This window comes from Pelodiscus sinensis, chromosome 3 (genome assembly GCF_052426305.1).
Source record: "Pelodiscus sinensis isolate ZL-2025 chromosome 3, ASM5242630v1, whole genome shotgun sequence".
NCBI classification, from domain to species: Eukaryota; Metazoa; Chordata; order Testudines; family Trionychidae; genus Pelodiscus; species Pelodiscus sinensis.
In genome coordinates, this window is record NC_143054.1 from 197900793 (window position 1) to 197914600 (window position 13808).

Below are 13808 nucleotides of genomic sequence, written 5' to 3' on the forward strand. Positions count from 1 at the left end.
GTTGGTTAGGAACAGGTTTACTCTAAACTGAAATAAGCCACTTTTAAATGGAAATAGTGTCCACATGGGAGTTTCCACTGACTTAAGTAAACCGGTTTAGTACAACCAGGTTTAACTAAACCTGTGTGGGTTAGTGTATAGGCAAGGACTAATGCTTGACTTTAAATAAAGAAGCAATAGTATAAGAAGTCTCCTTGGAGCCATAGGACAGTGCAGATTGCTTGAGGTTGCACACTTCTTGAGGAGCATATGGAATCATATGACTGGAAGGGAACTCCTCGTGGAACGAGGTGTACTGGTAGTCCGGAATAGGAAGCCTAATCCGAACTACCTACTCCGTGCCGCGTGTAGCCGCGGGCACGGAGTCTGAACTAGCGGGGCTTTAAAAATGGTGGTGCCCGGCAAGATGTAAATGAAGCCCGGGAAATTCAAATCCCAGGCTTCATTTGCAACTTCGGTTGCCTACATTAACCACCCTAGTTCGAACTAGGGTGGTAGTGTAGACATACCCCCATGATTAACCACCTTGACAGTTAGGAAGTTTTTCCTAACGTCCAACCTAAACCTCCATTGCTCCAGTTTAAGCCCATTGCTTCTTGTCCTATCCTCAGGCCAAGGAGAACAATTTTTCTCCCTCTTCCTTGTAACACCCTTTTATGCACTTGAAAACAGTTATGTCCCCTCTCGGCCTTCTTCAGACTAAACAAACCCTGTTCTTTCAATCTTGCCTCATAGGTCATGTTTTCTAGATCTTTAAGGCATCATCATTCACATGATTTTAGAAAACCAAAATCTTGTCCAAAATGCACATGAACATACACATCAGCACAGCAGAAAACTTTCAAAACAAGTCTAATGTGAAAAACATGGGTAGCAGGGACCAGAAGACAGTTGGGAGGCTGGTGTCAGGAGAACTCTGGCTGGTGATAGATGATGGGTTGAATGACAGCTAGGAAAGTAAACCATGGTGATACTGTTCGGTTCTGACACTGGGACTAGAAATGATGGCAGAAATGAATGCTTTTTGGCTGACTTGCGTTTCCATTCCACCGATGCCTTACAATCCATGTAGAAGTCATTATGTTTTCCTCCTTGTCCTGCAGCTACTGTAGGTTATCTTGTCCACATCTTATACTTCCTTAGGTTGTTGAGCAGTTCAGCACTGGTCTTGGTGCATTTCCTTTTTTGACAGGAATCCATAGTGCTGCTGAAGGAGGCCACGTTGTTGCAAATTTCATCTGGCCTTGCCATAGGAGTACTGCTGCTTTCTCTGCTGTCTTCCAGATCAGCAGCTACAGGGAGGAGAAGGGATGGGGCAAAGGGGTGACCTTGGAAAATAAAATGAAAATAAGTCAGTTTTCAACATCATAACAGCCGTGCATAATATTTAGTCCCATTATTTCTAGCCTCCTAGAAGTGTTTCTGCAGCTTCCCTATCTTTGCGTGAAAGGAAGGACTACAGCCAGTGGTGTCCAACCTTTTGGGGCTGCCAGGCACCTGGGGGCGGGGCTGCGCATGCGCCACACACCTGGGGGCGGAGCCGCTCATGTGCTGCACGCACAGGGGGGCGGCACCGCACATGCACCGCACACCCGGGGGCCACACATGCACCAAGGCCCGGGCCACAAGAATGACTTGGGCTGGCCCTGGTCACTTGGTGGGCGCACATAAATGCCCCGGCAGGCGCCATGGCACCCATGGACACTGCGTTGGGGACCACTAGACTATACCATCCTTCTTCCTCTGACCAGATTCATTTCTGAGAAATCCAAGGGAATCATGGTCATTATACAATTGTTCCCTCGGTTGTATATATTGTGCTTCCGTTGGATGGGACAGCTAGGTTACTATGACAAATCCTGCATTGGCACCTGGCAAGCCCAGGCACTGTGGCAAAAATGCTTCGCCAACACTGTTAGCCGTGCAGTTTGGGCTTACACAGGGTTCAACATGTGGCCTGCAGGTGAGAGCCAAAACAAAAAAGTAGTCAATATATTGGTCTTCTGTTGATATGCATTTTAGTAGTTACATTCCTGGACTGTCATTGCTCATTAAAAGTGCTGTCATATGGGTGGAAATTGGGTAAATACTGCATTTTATTAATGTCAGCAGAACTGACTTAAATGGGGCCTGTGTGTTGTGTAGTCTTGCCTTAATCTCATGCCCATCAGTGTGAAAGAAGCTATTTGTATATATTTGCGTATATATTTGCATGCATATGTAACCACATTTAAGTTGCGGCCCTTGGCATGTGCTGTGAGTATCATTGTGGTCCCCGGAGCTTACAAAGTTGAGTAGCCTTGCTTTAGTGAATTTGTTACTTGGCTATAAGTGTTGTCTTTGGTGAGACTTTTAGGGCTACGTCTTCACTCTGTGGAAGATCGACGTTGCTGCAATCGATCTTCTGGAGTTCAATTTAGCAAGTCTATTGCAGACTCACTAAATTGAATTCAGAGGGCGTCCCCGTTGGCTGAGGGTACTCCTGCTTGAACTAGGAGTAAGGGAAACTGATGGGAGTGTTTGATCCTGTTGGCCTCTCACTGTGGGGATGGCGGGGAAATGCGAAACAAGGTATGTTGATTCCAACTACATTAGTGAGTTAGCTGGAATCACGAATTTTGCTTCAACATCTCCTTTTAGTATAGATCTAGCCTAAGGTACAATTGACAAGGGTTAAGTGACTTGTCCTTTAAGACTGGGAGTAACCTGGATATTGTGATTTTAGGTATAGGAGATCATCTATCACAAAAGTAAGCTTATCTGACTGGCAAAAAAGGTCAGTGTACCCAAGGGGACTCTTTGTGATGCTATGCTGAGAGTATTCTAGTGTGTGAGGCGTTCACACTTGGTTGGTGAAATCTAAGTATAGATCTCCCAGACAATTTGGAGTTTGTGCCCTGCTTCCTAACAGTGAGCCCTGAGGTTGGTCCTTGCACTTGTGGGCTAGTCTGGACAGCTTGACAGTATCAGTAGTAGACTTGGACTCATCACAATGATTCATTTCATGGTTAAATGCATAGCTCACGTAAGCTCCTCTTCTCTCTGTAAACTTAAACTTAATCCCCTCTTATGTGGCTTCCATTTGCACTCTGCTGACCTGTCCTCACCCACCTATGACCTCTTTCTTTGTAAGCCATGTCTTCACTCTGGGGAAGATTGATGCTGCTGTGACCGATCTTCTGGAATTTGATTTAGTGGGTCTAGTTAAGACCCGCTAAATCGAACTCAAAGGACACCCCCATCATCAGCCAGTATGCCTGCTCCTGCAAGGAATAAAGGAAGCCAATGGGAGCATTTACTCCCATCGGCCTCCCACTATGGGGAAGGTGGGGAAACTTGAATCAAGGTACGTCAACTCCGGCTACATAATTAGTGTAGCTGGAGTTGCGTATTTGGATTCAACTTCCCCTTTAGTGTAGACCTGACCTCAATCTTGGGAGTTTTTCAGGGTTCATCTCTTTGATCTCTCTGTTGCCTTTGACACAATTATTTGATAGTTGATTGATCCTTGGGTTGTCTTTACTCTAGGCCTCTATCACTCTGCTTTCATTCCTTCTTGTCCAGCATCTGTTCATGGCCCTCAGGATTCAGTCTCTTTAGGCATCCTTTCCTACTTCTACTCACACCACACGATCCATTGTTTACAGCCAAGCACTGAGGTACAACCGCATATGCTCCAACCCCTCAGACAGAGACCTACACCTACAAGATCTTCAACAAGCATTCTGTAAACTACAATACCCACACGAGGAAGTGAGGAGACAGATTGACAGAGCCAGACGTGTACCCAGAAGCCTCCTGCTCCGGGACAAGCCCAAGAAAGAAACCAACAGAACACCACTGGCCATCACCTACAGTCCTCAGCTAAAACCTCTCCACCGCATCATTAGTGATCAACAACCCATCCTGGACAATGATCCCTCATTCTCACAGGCCTTGGGAGGCAGGCCAGTCCTCGCCCACAGACAACCCGCCAACCTGAAGCATATTCTCACCAGCAACTATACACCGCACCATAATAACTCTAACTCAGGAACCAATCCATGCAACAAACCTCGGTGCCAACTCTGCCCACATATATGCGCCAGCAACACCATCACAGGACCTAACCAGATCAGCCATACCTTCACTGGTTCATTCTCCTGCACATCTACTAATGTAATATGTGCCAACAATGCCCCTCTGCTATATACATCGGCCAAACTGGACAATCCCTATGTAAAAGAATAAATGGACACAATTCAGATATTAGGAATGGCAACATACAAAAACCTGTAGGGGAACACTTCAGTCTCCCTGGACACACAATTGCAGATCTACAGGTAGCCATCCTGCCGCAAAAAAACTTCAGGACCAGACTTCAAAGAGAAACTGCTGAGCTAGAGTTCATCTTCAAGTTTGACACAATCAACTCAGGATTAAACAAAGACTGTGAATGGCTAGCTAACTACAAAAGCAGCTTCTCCTCTCTTGGAATTCACACCTCCAGATCAGCTACTAGAAGTGGGCCTCATCCTCCCTGATTGGATCCACCTCGTCATCTCCAGCTTGATTCTGGCCTGCATATTTATACCTGCCTCTGGAAATTTCTACTACATGCATCTGACGAAGTGGGTCTTTGCCCGTGAAAGCTTATGCTCCAACACTTCGGTCAGTCTATAAGGTGCCACAGGACTCCTCGCCGCTTTTGTATTACTAATTATTTCATTTATTTTGATCATGTTATGTATTTGTACTACTGCTGCACCCTGGAGCCCCGGTAACTGGCCAGCACTCAATTGTGCGAGGCCCTGAGAAAACACAGAGGGTGCGTCTATACTGCACTGTAGCTTGAAATAAGAGATGCAATTTAAGCTATGCAAATTGTGTATCTTATTTTGATCTTATTTTGAAATAGTTTATTTCGTAAGCTAATGCTGTCTACACAGCGCCAAATTTTGAAATAACCCACTATTCCGAAACGTCCCTTACTCCTCTTGTAATGAGGTTTACAGGGACATTGGAATAGTGAGCCCAAAATAGTGGGCTTGCTGTTAAGACACGGGATAGCTATTTCGGGATACTCCAGTATGCTGAAATAGCGTTGCAGTGCAGACATAGGCAGACTGGAAAGACAGCCCTTCCTAGAGAGACAGGCGGAGATCCCTTGTGCATAGATATCTGGAGGGGACGCTTTTGCCCATGCTACTTGGACTCTGCCTTTACTCCTCCCACATTTATGCAGGCCCACCCTTCCTTTTCTGAAATAGAAGATCTTTTGGATGGGAGGATTTGAAGGGTGTGCGAATGGCAGCTAATACCCCAAGACAAGGTTTTAGCCTGAGAGTAAGCTCTGGAGGCTCTTCAGCGACCTTCAGGCTACATCTGCATCGCAATAGATATGGACAGTAGTAGCAGAGGAGGGATGGCTTATTGATTCCCTGTTCTGCTCCTTCCCTTTGGGTATTGGCCACTGTTGGAAGACAGGTCACTGGGCTAGATGAACCTTTATGCTGTGTATATGGCCACTCCCCAGGCTGTGGTCACCCAAGATGACCATGCACCAACTTTGCTTTATGGTTTTAATGATTGTATCTCCTGGCAGACATGTCCAAATAAGGATCCCTTCCCTTAAATGACAGGGGTGGGATGAAAGGATATCAAAACTCCCATCACTCATGGCAGGGTGGTAGAAGTGGGTGCCCAATCAAGTTCAGAAAGTTGGGGCTTTCTTAGAGGCCTGAGCCTAGAGCCAAATTCTCCCTTTAGATAGGGACACTGTCTTTTAGATCCAAGAAGGGGTAAGAATGGTAATCATAGAGCACTATAGGCAATATCCCTACAGTCGTCATCGCCTCCTGCTTGAGTCTGGCTGCTGGGAAGTAGGGTGGATTTGGATTATGTGGTTTGGTTAGTGCCTCATCCACTGAGTTCCAATGTGAATTTAAATCAGCCCATTTAGCTACCCCATGCCTCAGTTTCCCATCTGAAAAAGTTAGGTATTGTCCAGATGAGGCTAAAAATCTATTGCTAATTGGGAGAGCTCATGCTAAGAAAGGTAATCTGCCTACCGGGAGACCTCCAAACTGGCTTATACCCAGTTCCCACCCAAGCTATCCTGAGTGGTAGCATCTCAGTTGGGGGACTATGGCTATTGTCGCCGTAAGAAGAGGATTCAAACAAGTGAACCAAACCCATTATGCGTGCTACCCGGCTGCATGGAGAGCAGTAATATACCCCTCATTGGCACCTTGCCAGCCATTTCTGCATTATAGTGAGGACAGACATGGGAAACTTTGCCATGAAGGAAGCTCATATGCTGTTGCCTGTAATACAACTGAATTTTTGGCTACCAGCACAGGGTCATCCTAAAAGCCAACTGTTTTGTGCCTAGCATACTTGTTGCTGGGAGGAACAGATCTTCATTGCTTAGGAATTATAGGTATGTATGACAATCACTACAGTTCTTCCTCAGTGCCCACTGCTGCCTTTGTATTCTCTCTGGGCTTTCATCGAGTAGCAAAAGAAGGAGGCGGGGCAACTAAATAAAATACCGGAGAAGATACAAGGAGATTTATGTGGGCATAGCTTCGGTGGGTAAAACCCACTTCGTCAGATGCAACAGGGAGGTACAGTGAGTGCAGAGCCACGCTGCGGCAGGAAGCAGCGAGAGACAGGGGGGAGGATTGGGGTCTAGTAGTGCGTGCAGCTGAGTGGTGTGTGAGGGGTGTCCTGGTGCAGGAGAGATCTGGGTGTGATGTGTGCGGTGCAGGGTGTAAGTGTGTGGCTGTCTGGTGGTGGCTATGGGTGCGTGTCTATTGATGCGGTGGGTGGGACAGAGGCGTGTGGGAGCGGACTCTGTAGCTCCCCAAGAGTTAATCAGCCTATGAGGGTCGCTTTGCTAGCAACTTAGCGTGCTCACTTCACTCCCGCCAGCCTCCTTCCACGCGGGTAGGGGCTGCAGCCTGACCCGGGGTGCCTGCCGCGCCAGAGCAAAGAGAAACCGTCCCCTAATCATCCCCACACATGAAAATGGCTCCATTGTCATTACCGCGGAGAGATTGAATTCGCCTCATCAAAGCGGAGTATGACAGGTGACTCAATAGGCTGGTGCCAAGCGCAGAGGCGAAGAGATTAGCAAGGGCGCTGATATCATTATTTCCGCCTATCACAGATTCGGCAGGGAGGCAATTGTAATTTCTGGGTTTATTAGTCTGCCTTGGGAGGGGGGGACCCCCCGAGCGATAAAGCTCCCTGTGACAGCCAGGCATTTGTGCAGCAAGTGCTGCCGGAGTGACACTTACCAAATGCCAAGGTGGCTCCTAATCCTCCCCTAATGGAGGTTAAAGCGTGGCACGAGGCGCTCTTATCAATGATCAGGATGCTAATGACATTTGCATTTTTAAGTTAAATATAGTAAAAGCAAAGAGCCGGGCTCTCCTCCGCGGCTTTGGGCAATTAACTTTCCCCGCGAGCGAGCCCTGGCGAGGAGAAATTTCAAGACCGCGTCTGTCACGCGCGAGGATGGATCCTCCGAGGAATGTCTGAACGTTCCATGGGAACAATAGGCCGCTGACGCAGGGGCGCGGAGAGACAAGGGCTTGGAACGCGGCCCGGGGCCGGTGGGAAACACCTGGTGATGCTTAGCAAAGCCTCGCGTTTAGCGGAGGGAGTTTGAAATCACCGCTGGGAGAGGCACAGCTAAAAACTCTCCGCTACAGCGGTAGCAGCGTGTTACACGTGATGCTCCTCAACCAACCAAGCCCCCACCGATTTTGATCTTCCTCTCTTGCCGCTATCTTGCTGTTGCACTGCCCTACTGAAGTCCGGGCTCGACAAAGCCCTGGCTGAGATGATTTGGTTGAGGTTGGTCCTACTTTGAGCAGGGGGTTGGACTCGGTGACCTCCTGGGGTCTCTCCCAACCCTAGGAGTCTATGAAATGAAAACAAAGCAGCAGGATAATATTTTGGTGTATTCACTAGCATTCACGAGTGTTTTGGATGGGAAAGAACAAAAAGGTTTTCCAATTTTTTTTTAAATCTCAGTAGTGCTTTTCACAAACTCTAACTTCCTACCATCAGTCTGAACTAACTCTTCTAAGGAATTTCTTAGGGAAAAAATACAGGTGGTAAAGTGTTACTTTTTCACATTTAAATCAGAGCCCAATTAAAAGGACTATGTAATTCAATTATTGAGTGAGTGCCACTGAATTCAATTAGTTTCAGGTCAATGAATATAATGTGAAGTTATTAACAAAAAGGTCAGGGACTGCATATAAAATATACACACATGACACAAGCTGTGGTAATTAGTACCCATTTCACATGTTCTCTTGCTCAGACATATGGTGTAGAAAGTCTTAACATGATTAGATGTTAATAAATGTTCACCCCCTCTCTCTCTCAAATTGATTTTAAAGCTATCCCACTGGCGTCTTCATGACTCACTGAAGGTTAACTATATGTGGTCCACAAAAACATCCCTTTAGTTAGAGATGTTACCTGGTGTCTGAGTCCAATAGGAAAACAGTGAGTTCCACCATGTAGGATGCCACATAATTCAATGCTGCCTCTTGCTTCCAGCCTGAATAAAATTTCATAGAAACCAATTAATAGTTTCTGTCAGGTTAGGGGGAGAGAGAAGCTGTTTGGTGCAGAGATGTCAGATTTAAGAGCTTTGTAGTTTGCCATCTACCATCCCTAATTTCAGTGACAGAAGAAACTACAGAGTCACGATATTTTTAAACATTTATTCCGCATTGGAAGGAAAGGTTTTTAATAAACTTTTCTGGTTTTCCTTTAAAGAATAACAATTATCCCCTCCCCCATTTTTTGTGTGAAAGATTAAAAATTAAGACCAGAAAGTAGGTCATGTGCTTAGGGCATGGAACTGAGGACCCAGAAAACTTGGGTTTAATTTTAAACGATGGCACAAAAGGTTCAGTGCTTAATTTATAATGAAAGAGGAGTCGGGCTCACACCATTTTTTTTTTTTTACTTTTATAACTGGAGCAGCCAGCCGATGCGTGCTGGAGCTCTGAATTGCCAAGCCAAGAGGGGCCAGAGCTCGGCCCTGGCAAGGCCTGGCACAAATGGAGCATAGCACAGGCTCCTGCCGTGACTTTGGACAAATCACTCAATCTCTCTGGGCTTCCAGGATTAATAATGCTCCTTTTGTCTGTATTATCTCTTTAGACTGTAAGATCTTTGGGGCAGGACTACATGTGTCTGGAGCATTTAGCATAATGGGACCAGAGGTCTCTAGCAGCTGCTGTGCTCCGAGTAATTAACAATAAAGTCATACACCTGGGTTTGTGTTTCTCTAGCTCAGGAGTGACACAAATGTGGGTGCAAAGAGAAGTGGAGACAGGAGAGTCCTGGTGTATGGTACACAGGGAAGGTCAGGCGACCCATCCCTAATGCTTTTCATCATGTATGTCCAGTGAATGTCTTACCAAATGGACAATAAGAGTATGTGTGGGGCTTGAGATACAAGTCCTGTAAAGTATGTCTATGTTGCAATAAAACCCCTATAGTCAGCTGACTACAGTTTGCACGACTTGGGCCTCGTGGCTGTTAAATAACAGTGTAGACATCCATGGAGCCCTGCACGGATGCAAAATTTGTATCTGCATCCAATCCACAAACATGGGCCACAGAGACAAAGCGGGTCTCTGTGAATTTGCAGGCTCTACACATTCAACCCCAGGCTTGCGCCTTAGCTCTGTGACTCAGTGTTTTATTAAAACAAGCACATAAGAATGTCCATGCAGAGCTCGGTCCCTTCTGTTACCTGCCCCTCTAAGAAAAGCAGAATTTTATGCACCACTTAGAACTGGTTGTGCACCCATTTTGTTCACCCTGTTCTGGATGACATTCACTGGACATACATGATGAAAAGCATTAGGGATGGGGAGTTTTGATATCTTTTCACCCCATGCCAATTGGGTAAAGAGAAAGGATCCCTATTTGTATCGAATAGGCCAAATGAAAAGTTCTGAGCAGTTGGTAGCTGGCTTGCACCAAGGGAAGCAAATGGGGAGTTTCTCCTGCAGAATTAAATAATTCAAGGGAAGAGAAGGGTTTGATTTTACATTAACTAAAGACATCACACCTGCCACCCAGTAGGTAGAAAACTTGGACATTAGAACATCCAAGTTCTCTACCTACTGGCTGGCAGGTGTAAAGTCTTTAGTTAACGCATCTGGTACCAGCCAGATCCCAGAGGTTGGAGCAAGCTATTCATATGATTGTGTGGGCCATCCTGAGGGGCATCCAAGACAAACAGGAGTTGGCTTCTCCATCAAGACGTCACTAGTTCCCCAGTTTGAATCCCAGCCGCAAGCCATCAGTCCTCACCTCATGACTGCAAAGCTTAGACTGAGGCAGGGACAGTGCCTTGTACCTGTTAGTGCATATGCACCCACTTTGCCTGCTGCAGATGCCGAAAAGGAGACTTTCTACAATAGCCTGAATTCAGTGTTCTCTTCCATACCTCTTAAATCTAAGTTATAGATCTGTGGTGTCCAGCATGCTAGCCACTAGCTACATGTGGCTATTTGGCCGGTTGAGAGTGGCTAGTTGGCTATAAAAGTAGCTACTCTAGTGGCTACTGGTTGGAAAACCAGTAGTGGCTGGACACCACGGCTATAGATACTTACTATAGATTTTAATGCTAACGTTGGTCAGGACTGCACCACATGGCCAGAGGCGCTTGGACATCGTGGTATTGGAAGCAAGAACTCAAACAGCACCCTTCTTCTTCAAACGTGTGCACAGCATGAACTTACTATTGCAAACACGTTCTTTCAACAGGCAAACAAACACAGTGTAGTCCTCGCCCACAGACAACCCGCCAACCTGAAGCATATTCTCACCAGCAACTATACACCGCACCATAATAACTCTAACTCAGGAACCAATCCATGCAACAAACCTCGGTACCAACTCTGCCCACATATATGCGCCAGCAACACCATCACAGGAACTAACCAGATCAGCCACACCATCACTGGTTCATTCTCCTGCAAATCTACTCACGTAATATATGCCATTATGTGCCAACTATGCCCCTCTGCTATATACATCGGCCAATCCCTATGTAAAAGAATAAATGGACACAATTCAGATATTAGGAATGGCAACATACAAAAACCTGTAGGGGAACACTTCAATCTCCCTGGACACACAATTGCAGATCTACAGGTAGCCATCCTGCCGCAAAAAAACTTCAGGACCAGACTTCAAAGAGAAACTGCTGAGCTAGAGTTCATCTTCAAGTTTGACACAATCAACTCAGGATTAAACAAAGACTGTGAATGGCTAGCTAACTACAAAAGCAGCTTCTCCTCTCTTGGAATTCACACCTCCAGATCAGCTACTAGAAGTGGGTCTCATCCTCCCTGATTGGATCTATCTCGTCATCTCTAGCCTGATTCTGGCCTGCATATTTATACCTGCCTCTGGGAATTTCTACTACATGCATCTGACGAAGTGGGTCTTTGCCCGCGAGCGCTTATGCTTCAGCACTTCGGTTAGTCTATAAGGTGCCACAGGACTCCCCGACTCTTTTGCAGATTCACACTAACACGGCTACCCCTCTGATACTTTTGTCCACCAAAACATCGTCATTCTGCTGTATGCTGAGGAAAATAAACTTGAAAAGCCAGACACACAATCTTTGCTTCAACTAAGTCTTGACACATCCTTAGTCATCAACAATGAAGGTCCAGAGCAGCCTTGCACTACTGAGGTGGACTGGAGTAACATCAAGGAAACAACCTATAAAACTGCTGTCAAAATATGAGGCTTTCAAAAATGCAAGACAAGGACTGGTTTGATGACAAGGACAAAAATGCTCAAGCTCTTCTAAGAAGATGCATGTAACACACCTGGCCTGGATAAAGGATACAGAGAATGCCTCCAGGAAGTCAGCCTACATTCAAGCTAAGCAAAAGGCACAAGTCAAATTGCTGCAAATGAAAGAGGACTCTTGGAAATGTAACGCAGTCAAACTTCAAGACACCTCCGACAGAAATGATCTTAAAGCATTGCATGATGGGCTGAAGCAGTCAATGGGCTATGTGTGGTAGCAGCACTCTGATTACAGACCGTGCTAAAATCCTTGACCACTGGGCCAAATATTTTCTCAATGTACTAAACCAGATGTCAGCTTTTGACAGCCACGTTCTTGAAGAGATTCCTTAGTGGGCTAATGATTCACAGCTGGTTGTACCGCCAACTCTTGATGAGGTACAAGCAGCTGGAATCTGGAAAGGCACCTGGCAGCAACATGAGCCCATCAGAGATTTATAAAGCTGGTGGTGGCCAGCTGATATGCCCTCCAGTCCATTTATTTATCATCATGTGAGAGAAAGAGCAAGTCCTCCAGGATTTCAATGATGCCTTGCTTGTGCACATATTCAAGTCAAAAGGTGACTGTGCATGCTGTGATGACCACTGGAGCATCTCACCGCTGTCTATAGACGGTAAGATCCTGGCCCACATCCTCCACAACCAGCTGTTATTACATGTGTTCACAAATGGCATCATTCCTGAAAGTGGGTGTGGATTTCCTGCAGGTCGAGGCACTGCCAAGATGATATTCACAGCCAGGCAGATCCAAGAAAAATGTAGAGTGCAACATCAGGATCTTTCCCCTTGATTTTCATCAGCCTGACCAAGGTGTTCAACACAGTCAACAGAAACAGTCTTTGGAAGGTACTTGGGCGATTCGACTGTCCTGAAAAATTAATCAATATAGTTTTGTCCTTTCATAAGGGTATGCTGGGTGGGGTCCTTAACAATGGAGAGACATCAGCATCTTTTGAAGTATCAAATGGTACAAAGCAAGGGTGTGGCCTTGTTCAGCATCTACTTGTTCAGCATCTACTTTTCAATGATGCTCTTAGTTGCTTTCAAGGGTTGTGCGTTCGGCATACCTATTCTGTTACAATGGATGGTAGCATTTTCAACCTCTGAATACTTCAGGCTCGCACCAAAGTGTTCACTACAACTATCCATGACCTCCTGATCATTTTGCTACATCTGCTCACTGGTTTGGACTAACTGTGAGCCTCAAGAAGACAGAGATGATATCGCAGCCTGTTCAGAAAGAGGCCAGCACTCCAGTGATCGCTGTTGCTGATGCTATCCTTAAGGCAGTGATAGGTTTTGCTACCTTGGAAGCATGCTATCCTCCATCATAAACGCTGAAAACCTTTGGAATGTATCTGCTTAACTAGCACTGCCTTTGGAAGATTGACCAAGCGCTTATGGAATGACGATGGTGTTAAACTTCATACAAATGTAACAGTTTATCAGGCAGGTTTTCTGCATATCCTGCTGTATGGCTCGGAGTCATGGACCATATATTGCTGCCACATTTTGAAATTTGAGCACTTCCATATGTGTTGCCTCAGGAAGACTGTGGAGGTGAATTGGTGGGACAAACTTCCTAAAGCGGAGGTCCTTGACCTGTGTGGGGTCATGAGCATAGAAGCAACACTTATGAACAAACAGTTTCACTGGATTGGTCATGTTCTGAGGATGGATGATGATACACAGATCCCGAAGACGGTCTTCTATGACCTGCTTGTTCATGGAAAGTGCTCTGTTGCAACAGTATGAATGTTGCAAAGATATCTTAAAGGCCAACAAAGTCATATGGCATATCTCCCGGTGACCTGGAAATCATAACTCAGGACAGATTGTTCTGATGGGAAACTATTGTCCAGGCTCTCAAACGCTTTGAGAATCAATGTACCCAGACATTACAAGACACGTATAGGATCTGAAAAGAGTGCACAACACCCACAGCTGGTGGATTT

General features: G+C 45.9%; 1 long non-coding RNA gene across 1 annotated transcript in view; it reads right to left on the bottom strand.

Moving 5' to 3' along the window:
* Nucleotides 1–262: 262 nt before the first annotated feature.
* The window catches only part of LOC142828092 (uncharacterized), a 32737-nt gene continuing 19191 nt past the window's right edge, over nucleotides 263–13808 (bottom strand). Inside the window, exon 3 of the long non-coding RNA XR_012903065.2 lies at nucleotides 263–1328. This is a non-coding gene — a long non-coding RNA (uncharacterized LOC142828092). The remainder of the gene's footprint in view (nucleotides 1329–13808) is intronic.